The 13008-nt window shown below is 40.2% G+C and overlaps 1 protein-coding gene and 1 long non-coding RNA gene across 24 annotated transcripts in view; one reads left to right on the forward strand and one right to left on the reverse strand.

Annotated features, from left to right (window-relative positions):
- The window catches only part of LOC131221188 (uncharacterized), a 76232-nt gene that overhangs the window by 56893 nt on the left and 6331 nt on the right, over positions 1-13008 (forward strand). The window lies entirely within an intron of this gene.
- The window catches only part of LOC131221185 (nuclear-pore anchor-like), a 33211-nt gene continuing 29928 nt past the window's right edge, over positions 9726-13008 (reverse strand). For 13 of the 23 annotated variants that reach the window (XR_009159090.1, XR_009159085.1, XR_009159069.1 and 10 more), the window contains 6 exons: positions 12413-12529; positions 12222-12325; positions 11175-11683; positions 10430-10507; positions 10182-10323; positions 9726-9989 (listed from right to left, as the gene is read on the reverse strand). The gene's annotated coding sequence lies outside the window, so the exon portion shown is untranslated. Of the gene's footprint in view, positions 9990-10181; positions 10357-10429; positions 10508-11174; positions 11684-12221; positions 12326-12412; positions 12530-13008 lie in introns of all 23 variants that reach the window. The other 10 variants (XR_009159088.1, XR_009159084.1, XR_009159068.1 and 7 more) reach the window with 9 other exon arrangements.

Consider the following 13008-nt stretch of genomic DNA (forward strand, 5'->3'; position numbering starts at 1 on the left):
TTTATAGCCCCAAAGAGTTTTTAATGGTCAACATTCATTCAACACTATTTCCTTGTAACGTGGTCCACTTGAGATTGGGATATGCCTCTTTTTTGGTCTTAACATGATGAAACACATACATCGTGATGGGGCCCGCATAGCACCGACCACCAGCCATTGGCTGGTGGCAAGGGAAGTAGCCAATCCGTTTCCCCAGTCTCTTCGGCACATAGAAATGCGGCGTATCATGTTAGCCATGTGGCCGTTGGTGATGATGTCGACTAATGAGAAGCTACCGCACTGAAGTCTCCTGTGCGTTCAACACGGACGATTCGCACTCTTTTATTTTAAACTTTTTGGCCTTTCCTGCGTACTGAAAAGGTATGGTATGGAATGTATGAGATGGCATGCCGAGGAAAATGTATGCACCGTATACTTCTGTGCTGTACCAGGCGTTCTTACATTTCATTTTTTTTTTTTTGTCGAAATTGCCCTCGGCTCTGAGCTGAAAGTACTATCATTACCGGTCTGCTGACGGTTAGCCGACCAGGTGAGCCTCGTCATGTACGGAGCGTGGTCCCAATAGCCAGGCCTGTTGAACCATGTGCTAGGGAATGACCAAGTACGTACGACCCCGAAGCAATCCCACCTCGATGTATGAATTGTGTATCCACGCAGTTCATCTGTTTTTAAATCTTATTTTAGACCATGGTCCCAAAACTGAAGTAAATTCAAATTTCAGGTGGAACACATCACAAGAAACAGTGATTATTGGCCATTAAAAACTTTTATGGGCCACAAAAGTTTTGAATTAATCTGATGTTTGTTTGTTTGTTATTATTATTATTATTATTTTTAAAACTTTCATCAATGTCTGTGTGACTTTATCAACAGGTTGGATGGTCAAAAAAGCATTATTGCGAATGGTAGGAAGTTTTTAATGGTAAGCGTTCAGTGACTAGTGTTTCCTATAGCATGGTCCACCTGAAACTTTTATCTGCTTCGTTTTTGGGACTATGTCCTAAAATAATTTAGAGAGGTAGATCGTGGGCGTGGATATACAAGGAATACATAGAGGTGGGCCATACTGTCAGGATCTCACCCACATCGCTGGTTCTCAGTCGCAGCCAAGTTGCTCTCGTACCATTGATTGACGGTTCATATCTTAAATGAAGGCTTCTGGTCCACCTGATGAATTGCCTGCATCTGGCACAGGTGTGAAACATCAACACGTGTGATCAGAGTAGCAGTAGAGGCCTGGTCATTGTTAAATGTTAATGCAACATACTATGCCGTTTTTGGGGTGCACTTTCACCCGAGATTGATCATCCACACTTGAGCACGTGCAAAAATGAAACACTTATGTAAGATCTGAGCTTTCCATAAGGTTGGAAATAATGCTCAGATCCTCTGTCTAAAACATCATAAAGTTCGAGTCTTCGGGTGGGCCACAACGTGCAGAGTACGGTGATGGTTTTTTTTTTCGTTTTTGGTAGACATTCATCTATTTTCCTGTATGCTGTGGCCCACCTGAAGAGGAAATGCCTGATTTTTATGCTGGAAGAACTAAACAACGTCGATTTCCTGATGAAGAGCTCAAGCTCACATACTTATGACCGTATGATACAAGTGCCCCCGTGTGGATGTGTACGGTTTCTACACGAGTGTGAAATTAACAAACCTCTTGTGGATAATCCTTGTGTATAATTGCTGAGTGGAGAGAATGTAGCATGACATCATACTCGACCTCTTGGCGTGGCAAGTGGTCCCGTGATTTCAGTGATAGAGGCGGTTGGTCTGTTTGGTCCCCTTTTGGATGAACCATGCTCCAACAATCTCCTCAATAGGACAATGTAACCTTTTAATCTTTTAGCCTGGGAATAACGGCTGAAACAGAAATAGAAAATGTCCAAATTCAATTGAAAAAAAAAAAAAAAACGAAAGGCCAAATGTAGGGGCTATATTCTTAAAATCGGATATATTGGGTATGGTCTATTGGGGATCGACCAAATGGTCTAGACTGCGGAAAATGGGCCCCACTTGTGGAAAGTCTAAACTAAAAATCAAAACCATCCGATGGTCAGGTAGGCCACATATTTACGCAATCAATGGGAAAGGATTAGGTGAGACTTGGATCCACCTAGGTAGGTGGGACCCCTGACTTTGGGGCTCACAGTGATGTATGTCCCTTAAATCTACACTGCATGCCCAAGTGTTTTGAAAACTCAATTCAGGGCAAAGCCCCCAAAATGATGCAGATTCAAATCTTAAGAGGGCCATGCCACATGAAAATAATAATAATAAATAAAATAAAATTAGAGAATGGTTTTAAAATGGTGTTTGAATTCTACAAGCTTATTTTGTTAGATAATAGGACTTTTGTTAGAAAATAATATGCTTGCAATAGAATGTTTAAACTCAATGTTATTAATGAAATAAATAATGTCCATTTTGCGTATATTGTTGATATGATGACTATTTGGCATGATAAATTAGGACATGAATCTCAATTTTATAAAGTGGACGTCAAATCTCGAGTTTATCGATAAAGTTCATAATGATCACATATACAATGTGAAATTTATAGTAAATGTAAAATTATTAAAAAATAAAATAAAATTGAGGGTGTGGAAAGAGAATTTAAGCTTCTAAGGTTGGTACATAATGATATATATAATGTCAATGCAGTACTAATTTGAAGTAGCAAACGATATTTCGTCACTTTTATCCATGACTGCTACAATTCTAAGATTGCACACCCAAGTGTAAATAGCAAAGTGCAAAAGGATTTGAGTTCTGATTTTCAGTTACATATGATTGAAAGTAATCACTCTACAAGAGGAATGCTAATTGCATTAGTCTCACACGTGAGAGAGGCACGTGTCAGATGTCAGAATCGCTCATCAGGCAACCTGTGGAGGCGGTATCTCATGTAGGCCACACCGGACCATTGATTCCAAATTTGCGTACATCAGTGACCCATTTGATAATCCTATTTTGCATGGTTTCAGATTGCATGGAATTCACGCATAGATGATCGAATGTGAGCCGTCCATGATAGAGACCACTAGATGGACGGCCTCGGTTGACATATCTCCTGCCACGTATAGTAGGTATGGTACCTAACCAAATGTGCATATGCAGTCTCATCCAAAACTGGCCAAATGTCAATGGAAAGTTGGATATTGCTATATTAAATCAACGGATGAGATACAGTGTCCCCTGAAGGATGTGATTTTCACATCCCGCTCTTTATATTGTGCATGCAGCTCATGTGTATGAAGATTTGAATTGTTCATTCATCCTAGATTTCCATAAACAGGCAATAGTAGGAATTACACTACATAGAGGGATGGACGTACCGGACTACGGTCCGCCCAGCACGTAAGTCACCCCGCCACGTGTACAGAGTTTTTTCGTTGGGGGTGGGGGTATTTTCGACTTTTCGCCTCACCCAATCATATTCCTCATCCCGACCCAAAACCCTGCCAAGCCTTTTCTTGTCCCTCTTGCAGAAATCTCCTGTTCCCGAAGCTTCCAAAAGATGTTATAAATTTTTTTTTTTTATAAAAAAAAAAAAAAAAAAAAAAAACATTTCCACATTGGATGGCTCTCTTGGAAGATCCTGTGCAGCATAAAGCTATGTGGGGTCGACCATAATGATTGTATGACATCCCCTCCGTCCATCAGTTCCACCGGCTCATGTCGGGGCATTAGACAAAAATTTAGTCAATCCAAAATTCAAATGGGACACACCATGGGAAAACGAGGGCATAGGAACGTCGACCATTGAAACATTCTGAGGCCCATGGAAGTTCTGAATTAGTTGCTATTGGTGCTTTCCCTTCCTCCGGGTAGCGGTAACCTTGCCAACTGGTTGTATGGCATATAAACGTGAGGGTGGACCTCACCTTGTGATCATCATGTTGTGACCCACTTGAGTTTATGATTGGTCGGATTTTTTGGATTCACCTCCGTACATAATCCGTAGCAAATGATGAACGGAGTGGATGTCACACAAACATCTGATTTTTCTTACCTGGTCTTGATAGATGCAGCTTTCTATTCTGCTTTTGCCTTTTGGTAATACGGAGTGTAGAAAGGGGAGCGCATTTATCAATCTGGATGGCAAATGTCATATGTAGCGCCTTTCCGTCTACTTTTGGTATAATAATTGAGGGACGGATTAGGTGTGGCCCTAGGGTCCACCTTCATATATGCATTCTATTTCTATGCCGTATATCTGTTATGGCATATCATTTTAAGGCATGAGCCCATGAAATAAATAAATAAATAAATAAATTCAAATATCAGGTGGACCATACTATAGGAAACAGTGGGATGAACCGTTCATCAGGTCATTCCTACTTGGATGAACCGAAAACATAAAAAATTATTAGCCAGGTCTAAAACTTTTGTGGCCCACGCGTGTTTCAGGTGGACATTCAATCCCCACTGTTTTCTGTAGTATAGCCCATTCGAATTTTGGATCTACTTAATTTTTGTACTCGTATCCTAAGCTGAGTTGGAAAAATAAGTGGACGGGATCGATTTCACAGAAACATTACAGGCGTGGTCCACTTTGAATTATGTTTTTTTGTGTATGATAATAGTCACCTAAAATTACCACATATGTTATGATGTTTGTATTTACTATACGTTGGAGTTGCGTGGGGCCCACCCATGGTGTGTATTTTGGAATCCAAACGGTGCATCTATAGTCATCTACCGCTCTTCCTTTGTTTAACGTACACTCCTGTAATCATAGGAGTGTACGATCACGCAGGATCATTGTAAAATCACGCCAAAAACCCCACATATATGCAGGTGGTGTGGCCCACTATGTTTAGGAATGGCCTAAATCTTTTTATCTTTGTGGGGCATACTTGATAAATGGGTTATATGTCATATATGGAACATGGTGGACCCACGTTGAATCTGAAAGTTTCTACGGTGGGCGTGGTGGCAATGTACGTACCCAGCTATATGGCTGGTGTGGGTACGTGTCGTGCCAAGATCGATCGTTGCAGTTCGCAAAATGAAAGGACGGTTGAGATATAAGATGGAAGCGGATGGAAGCGGCTTTCGCAGGAAATCCACGTCCGAAGCGGATTGGCTGGTACCACACAACAAGTTATGTGGATCTAATCATGAGGTATGTGTTATATCCAAACCGTCCATCCATTTGGAGAGATCGTCTTAAGGCTTGGGACGAAAATTAAGACAGATCTAACTATCAAGTGGACCACACTAGAAATAGAAATGGGGGATTGAACGTCTACCATTGAAACCCTTTTAGGGGTCACAGAAGTTTTGTATCAATATGAAATTTTTTTTCCTCTTCATCCAGGTCTTTGTGACCTTATGAATAGATTGGATGGAAAATAAACGTTATGGTGGGCCTAAGGAATATTTTAACGGTGAAAATCATTATCCCCACTCTATTTTTGGTGTGGTCCGGTCAATCTTTAGATATAATTCATTTTTTGAATAATTCTCTAAAATAATCTCGAAAAATGGATTAACGGCGTGGATATAATAAATACATCACTGTGGGGCCATGTAACTTTGATCTCCTTTGAACCGTTCGTACAACTCTGAGAGCGCTCGTCTTTGCCCTGTACGTTGCTTATATCATCTCATTTTATTTTTTATTTTTTGTCTGAAATTCTTTCTCAAATCACACAGCGCCATGAGTGGAGGAGCAAATGACCGTTCTCCCGCCGTAGGAGAAATCGCCAGTGACGGAGATTCTTCTTCCGGAGGAAATATAGTCAGTAAACTCATCCGTTCTCCCGCTGGCCGAGGAGTAGAACTCCGTTCTCTCGCCAGACGAGAAATCCTCACTGTAGGAGATTCTCCTTCTTCCAGACGAGAAATCGTCAGTGAAATCCTCCGTTCTCCCGCTAGAGGAGGAAGAGAACTCGGTTCTCTCGCCAGAGGAGAAATCATCAATGTCGTAGAAATCATGAGTGTCGGAGATTCTCCTTCTTCCAGAGGAGAACGTTCCGTAGGAAGACTGGGACGAGCCGGAGGAGGACTAGGACCAGACGTAGGTTCTCTCGCCGGAGGAGAACGGGGACCGACAAACGTCGCCAGAGGACGGGGACCAGCAAACGAGGGTTCTTCCATGGGAGAAATCGTCAGTGCTGAAGAAGTTCCGGTAGAAGTACAACCGGCGACGGCGCCAGCAAACTGCTGCGGACGGAGAGGTATTATTAACCTTTTATTTTATTTTATTATTTTGGGAGATGATAAATAAATAAATAAATAAATAAAAGGGCCGACCCGCTTTCATAGGAATGAAATCTGACTCATTTAGGTTTATCCACGCCGTTAATCCCTTATATATATATATATATATATATATATATATAATTTTTTCTGTTTTGCAGCTAAAAGATGGAGCTGGGGTTTTTACGCCAAGAGTGGTCTTATATTTTCGTACATTTCTAGTATAGTAACGCTCATATGGGGAACGCCAGGTAAAAAACATTATGAAATAGGACTACCAATATTCGCCGGCTTAATTCTGATTACGGTGATTTGGTTAGTAATTAGTATGTGTAGAAGGGGACAGAAGGATGCAGAACAGGAGGAGGAGATTGCAGAACCGAATGCAAGTGATCTTTGTTAGTACCTCTGGACAGTTGCCAGAAGAACATGCGAATTTTATTATATTTTTGTTTAATTTTAACTTGTCAATTTCACGAATACACTTGTGATTTTGGCTAGTAATTGCTTTGATAGATCTTTTTGGATATAGAATAGATACATGATGGTGGGCCCCACGTTAAGGGCCATTTAAAATGATGGGTCCACCGTTGTTGAGGCATGCAGTTCGGACCATCTGGTCTAAAGATTACGGGGTCCGGCCTCTTGACGGAGCTATATCCATCGCATGTCAACCGTACATTCGTCTGTGGACATGAATACCAGTTGCTCACCTCCACTGCATACTCCGGTTTTCCCATCACTTTTTCCCGTGATGGATTGGGGCACCTTAATATCCGATAAGCTGCATGACCCACACATCCCTACAAGCGAATCAAAGTGTAAATCGTTGCGTTATTATGTGTATTATGAACACCGGAGCTCAAATGTATTAGTTATTTCCGCGTTTGACCGTTGGAATGGGCAGGATGGAAAATGGCTATGATTTTTGGCAGGAGATATCAATATTCAGAATCATGGGTGGATCGATTTCTATGGGCCACATCACAAGAGAAAGATGAGACATGGACATTTGTCTGTGTGGGGCCCACCATGGAGCTGATGGGTTATCCAACCCATTCACTGTTTTCCGCCCAACTGGATGAGGGGACAATAAAAAATCTGGCCCTTTCAGGAATCAGATGGAGCGCAACAGTGCAGGTTCAAAATTTTTTCGAGCTTCAAAAATAAGCTTGACTCGGTCCGAATCCAACTTCGAGCCGAGGCGAGTCGAGCTTGTTCCAGTCGAATTAGCCAAGGCGAGTCAAGCTTGTTCGAGTTGAATTGAGCGAGCTGACCGAGCTAACTCGACTGTGTACAGCTCTACAAAGGCGGAATGTTTAGGGGTTTTGATTCAGGTTTGAGTCAGGCGGGTTTTTTCTGCTTCATCTTTTTTAACTTTATTTCTTTTCACTTATTTTTTCCTTGTTCAAACCCTTGTACATTTGGTGCCCCATGTAATACAATATTCTTAACATTTACTGTAAAAAAAATATTATTTACAGAGGAAGTGAAATAATTTATTAAACCATCCATTTGGTAGATTGCTTAGAATCCTAAAGAATCACTTTAAACAGATGATCCTAAGCAATAATCCTGGCTTGGGGAATGGACAATTATAATTTGAGGAGGCAGGTGTTTGGATGGAGTATGATTTTTTCATGGTCACTTGTAAAGTCTGGTTCATCATAACATAAAATTCAAAACAATTGATTGGGTTCCTCATGTCTCATAGCACTAGGACATACACTTGCTACAAAAGCAAACTAGTAGGGGAACGATTCCATGTGTGGGTGAACATTCAAAAAGATGCTCTACACGTCAACACGAAAGTTTGTGAAGATCAAAGCTGTTTAATGGGTGGCCCCCCTATGATGTATCTGTTTGGTCCTTGATGACCTAATGTTAGCCACACTTGTATGGATGAGGAATGCTAATGTTATCTGTTCATGTAAGATGAGGGGAGGTGGACTCATGCCACGAAAATTTCATTAATCACGGAAATTTACAGCCATTCGGGTGGGTCCCAACAAAAAAAATTATGGACCACACCTATCATATAACCACAAACTAAGCTAGACACTAAAACAGAAGAAAACTTCCTAGAGATCCTATGCTCAAACTTAGACACAACAGCCGCCATCCAGAAAAAGGCACTGGAGAGGAGAGGATCAGCAAACAACAACAGGAAAGGAAGGGCGGCCACAAGATAGAGCTCTTCATAAAGAGACCTTTTAGTTAATTCATATAGGTCAACAAACTCTGTAGGATGAGGGGAACATTTTGAGCTCTTCATAACGAGAGACTTTTATAGTTAATTCATATAGGTCAACAAACTCCGTACCTATGAATTTCTTACGGAACTTATATTCTAGTCCATCTTGTGTGAACTGCACAAATTTGGCCTCGGTCATGACTACTTTACAACGGCTCTTCGCCTACTTGAACCGCATAATATAATTCTTGCAGAATTCCCTAGGCAACTAATGGAATTGTGCGAGATAGGTGTTGGCAACCCCAAGTGCAAAGTTGCACTGTAGTAATAATATCGGTAAGACCGAGGTCAAATCCACTGGGACTTACCTTGTACATATTGTGAATTAACTAGAATTGGAACTAAAATCTAAAATTTGAAAATTTAAGGAGAAATTGTTGTGATTTAAATCTATCAAAATAATGAAAGCTAGAGTGCGAAGGATCCACTTGTAGTTATTAAGATGATACTTTACTTGATTCAACAAGAACACAACTGGAATCAAAGTCCTCTTCTATCCAGCTGGCAGATGGGTCAGTTAAAACATAATGTGGTGCAAAACTTTATTGGATTAATTCACACATGAAGCACCAATCCCATGATCGCAGGGAATTCATGCATCAACCATGCCCATAGACAAGCTTTCCACTATTAAGATTTTCTTGTGTAGAAATCTAGCAAGCCCACTGATTGGGCTAATCGATCACTGATCTTACACACGTCACTACAAGAAAAGATGGCTTTAGCCTCGGTTCAAAATTGTGGCTAAAAATGTTAAAAACTGAGGCTAAAGCCTTTAGCCTCAGTTTTGCCTCAGTTATCCAAACCGAAGTTGAAACCCCCGTGGCTAAGCCTTTAAAACCGAGGCTAAAATGACCTTTATAGCCTCAGTTCTTCAAGTGAAGCTAAAAGAACCTTTTTAGCTTTAGTTTTCTTGAAATGAGGCTAAATCAAAATTTTAGCCTCCATTATTTGCAACTGAAACTAAATCCAAATTTAGCCTCAATTGCCTCCAACCGAAGCTAAAACTATTTTTAACCTCGGCTCTCAACAATCAAGGCTAAAGCCTTTAGCTACGGGAGTTGTACTCTCTGTTTCGATAACTAAGGCAAAATTGAGACTAAAGATGGATTTAGCCTCTTTTGGCATCAACCAAGGCTAAATTCGGTTTTTGACCTCGTTTCTCTATCAACCAAAGCTAACAATATCATAATCAACAAATGATTGAACCTCATATTTCACCCATTTAACATTCATCAAGATAACAATCAGCACAATATCAACAAAACAATTAATGGTCTATTTAAAGTTTTCAAAACAAACTACAAACGTCTTCCTTTCCTAGCTTTCCACATGAACTGTTTCGGTGAGGTCCCCTTCTGGACCGATCATATGTCTTCCTTTCCTAGCCACATCTTCTAGCAGATGTCTACAACACCGACCTTACTGGCCATGATCACGTGTCCACTACGTGTGATGTAAAAGCGACCGGGGCACAATCCATTCCGGTCCACTGTTGCTCTAAGATAGCAGCCATCTGTAACTGCATTTATACAATAAATATAGGTTCAAAATGCTCATGTCACATACAGAATCATTAAAGCATGAAGCAGTTCCAGCACCAACTTTACATGATATAAGTGCAGGTCCATCCCATGGCTCCATAAGAGCTGAAAAATATTCGTACAAGGCCTTTCTATCACAACTTAAGAGATCTGTCAAGGTTGCAACTTACAAATTGAAGGCCACTAAAAACATGATAAAGTCCTTTGAAGTTGTAATGTCAATGAATCCTGTCCTTGGAACTGCACTCCATTTGCAACGACATCTATCCAATGCAGCACTAGTAAAAGCAAGAGTGTACTCTAGCACACTTCCTGTTTTGTTGCATCAAACATCATAGACTACCTCTAATCATATCATTTAAAACAAAAAATCAAACTAGCTGCAAAAAAAAAAAATTCTTAAAGGAAAAGGAGTTACCTTTCAAGACTCATGAACTTCAGGAACATTGTATGAATCGGGCGTTATGTCGGACAGCCATAAACCAGGGAAAGTCGCCTGACAGAAATCATTAAAAATGCATCAATTTCATACTAAAAATCAAGAAACAGAATCACGCAAGCTTTTTTAGCACAGCCAGCAACAGCAGAAGCCGGGTGCACTCTTCCGGTGGTGATCTGACTGTTCATCCAGTGTATATATGCAAGAGGTGTATTACCCACCGACTGTTTGTGAAGACGTTCAGAGGTAATGTGCATCTGCAACCCATGTAGTATCATGAGCAGTGGCACCATTGTGCATAGTATAGGCTTATAAGAAAAATAGAATCCTGGAAGAAATTAGTACCGACAGGAGATCTAGCAGCACATATAATGTACATAGGTCTGGAAGTATGCATAGTGCACACAATTCTAATATTATAGCAGTACAAAATCACATCTTTAAACTCTAGTTTGCTAAAGTTCCAATGTTGTTACAGGGTATGAATACCCCATGAAGAATCCTGGAGAGGCATTGGACAGATTTGATTATTTTGACATTGAGATAACTGTCACAACTCACATGCATTTAGGAGATACATCATAACTGTCACAACTCACATGCATTTAGGCATGCCACTCATCATCCGCTATGGGATTTTGTTTCCCCCTTTCTGATCCAGATGAAATAAAATTAAGAAAACAATGCGTATAACTAAACAACAGCGATAGGAACAACAAAGGACCTTTTCGAGATACTCCTGCAGCTTCTTTATCCGGCCTATGTAGTCCTGACCTTCAACACACAGGGTGGTGACAGACTTGGCATCTGAGCCCAGGCCATCAAATTGAAGAGGCCCAGGGTTTCTGTACATGTCATCCATCAAAAACTTCATTGCATTTTCTCTCAGTAACCTGGAACCAAAAGCCCAAACGGTTCACAACAGCCACAAGGATTACATGCAGAAACCCCGTTCAACACCTACCTTTATTTCTATAAAAAAGTGAGTAATCAAGCAAAAAGGTGCATTTTATTCATAGAAGACAATAGGAAAACAACTTGCTAGTTCCATGTACCTCTTATAATCTTTCAGCAAAGAGGTCTCTTGGGTTACCAAAATCATGGTATCTAGGGCAGGAAACATATGTCAGCGTGGTGAATACAGATGGCATGCCCCATGTTGTGTATAACATCCAATCCATCTTGTAGGGTCACTCCATCATCAAAACAGATACCATGATTTCAGGAAAACAACTTGAGAAAGACATAAGCAAGAAACTGCAAGAATAGTTTACGGAAATGAAATTGGTAGTTGAGAAGCTGAATTTAGAACTTAGAATTTTAAAAAATAATAATAATGAAATTGATGTTCAGATCACATGCACAATGGGCCTCACCAATGAACGGCACAATGTCTCACAGATGGCCCATTTTAGCACGTGCGTTGCATAGTGGCAAAACCATGAAAAGAAAACGAAGAAAAACAAACCTTGACATGCAGATTTAGTCAGAGAGTCCGTATCCAATGTCGCAGATGAAAATTCAGGCGATGATCTATACTCACTCATCTACGTAATTTAGAAGAAAGAAAAGAAAATTGAAATCATTGCATCTTAAGCTAAACTTGCTTATCTGCCCCTCCAATCAATGCACATGCTTATTGATCCCGGCCATCAGATGATCCTAACCATTGGATCAATGGGGTGAGGCCCAACGTATAATTCACACATAGAAGCATTCATTATTCATCAAAAAGCCTTAATGCATTTGAATAAAAATCTTAAGAACTAACCCAAATTGGGGCATTTACAGAGGGGCCATCCCACCCTATGTGGGCCACATGTTTTACTTTGGTGAGTAAACCAATCTGCATCTCAGGTTCTTTAATATTTGAATCTGTGATGAAATCAAAGAGAATTAGTCCCTACTTATAAAATACATTATATACGAATTGGTGAGCCATGATTAGTGCAAATCACATACCGAATATTTGTGAAACATATCTCAGGCCTTTCACCTTGGCTGTCATTTGGGGTGCAAGGACAGCCTATTTGGCAAGCAATGCATCAATGGAATTCTTTCGTCGATGAACCTGTATCGCTGGACATAAAAAATCAAACAGAAAATTGGAAGAGAGTAAAAAAACAAGTCTAACATGATGATTGTAAAAAAAGAAAATATGAGTTAGTAAAAATATCAATGAGTTAATTTCCTATTGTGTTATTAACTATTTCTTGATAATATTTATCTTACAGATTGCTTAATTGTTGCTCTCAATTAATTTTTTAGAAACTGCTACTTAACGAAGCAACGACTTAGGAAATGATACATCTGCCTGTATTGGCACCAATAGTTGCACAAACCTTGTAACTAGGTGTTGCTCCCACTTTGAATTATGCTTTGGGACAGGGCTTCTTGTCAGCAATTGAAGGCATTAAAACTTTTCATACTTCACTTTTTTTCCCTAAAGGATCAATACTAAGCAATGATTTTTAAGTATATGAAAAGAAGTAATGACTGTTTGAGCAGGCAACTACTCAAATATGACCTATCATGTGTGTTAGTGCTTCGTGCCTAGC

The sequence above is a fragment of the Magnolia sinica genome, chromosome 12 (assembly GCF_029962835.1).
Source record: "Magnolia sinica isolate HGM2019 chromosome 12, MsV1, whole genome shotgun sequence".
In the NCBI taxonomy this organism is placed as follows: Eukaryota; Viridiplantae; Streptophyta; class Magnoliopsida; order Magnoliales; family Magnoliaceae; genus Magnolia; species Magnolia sinica.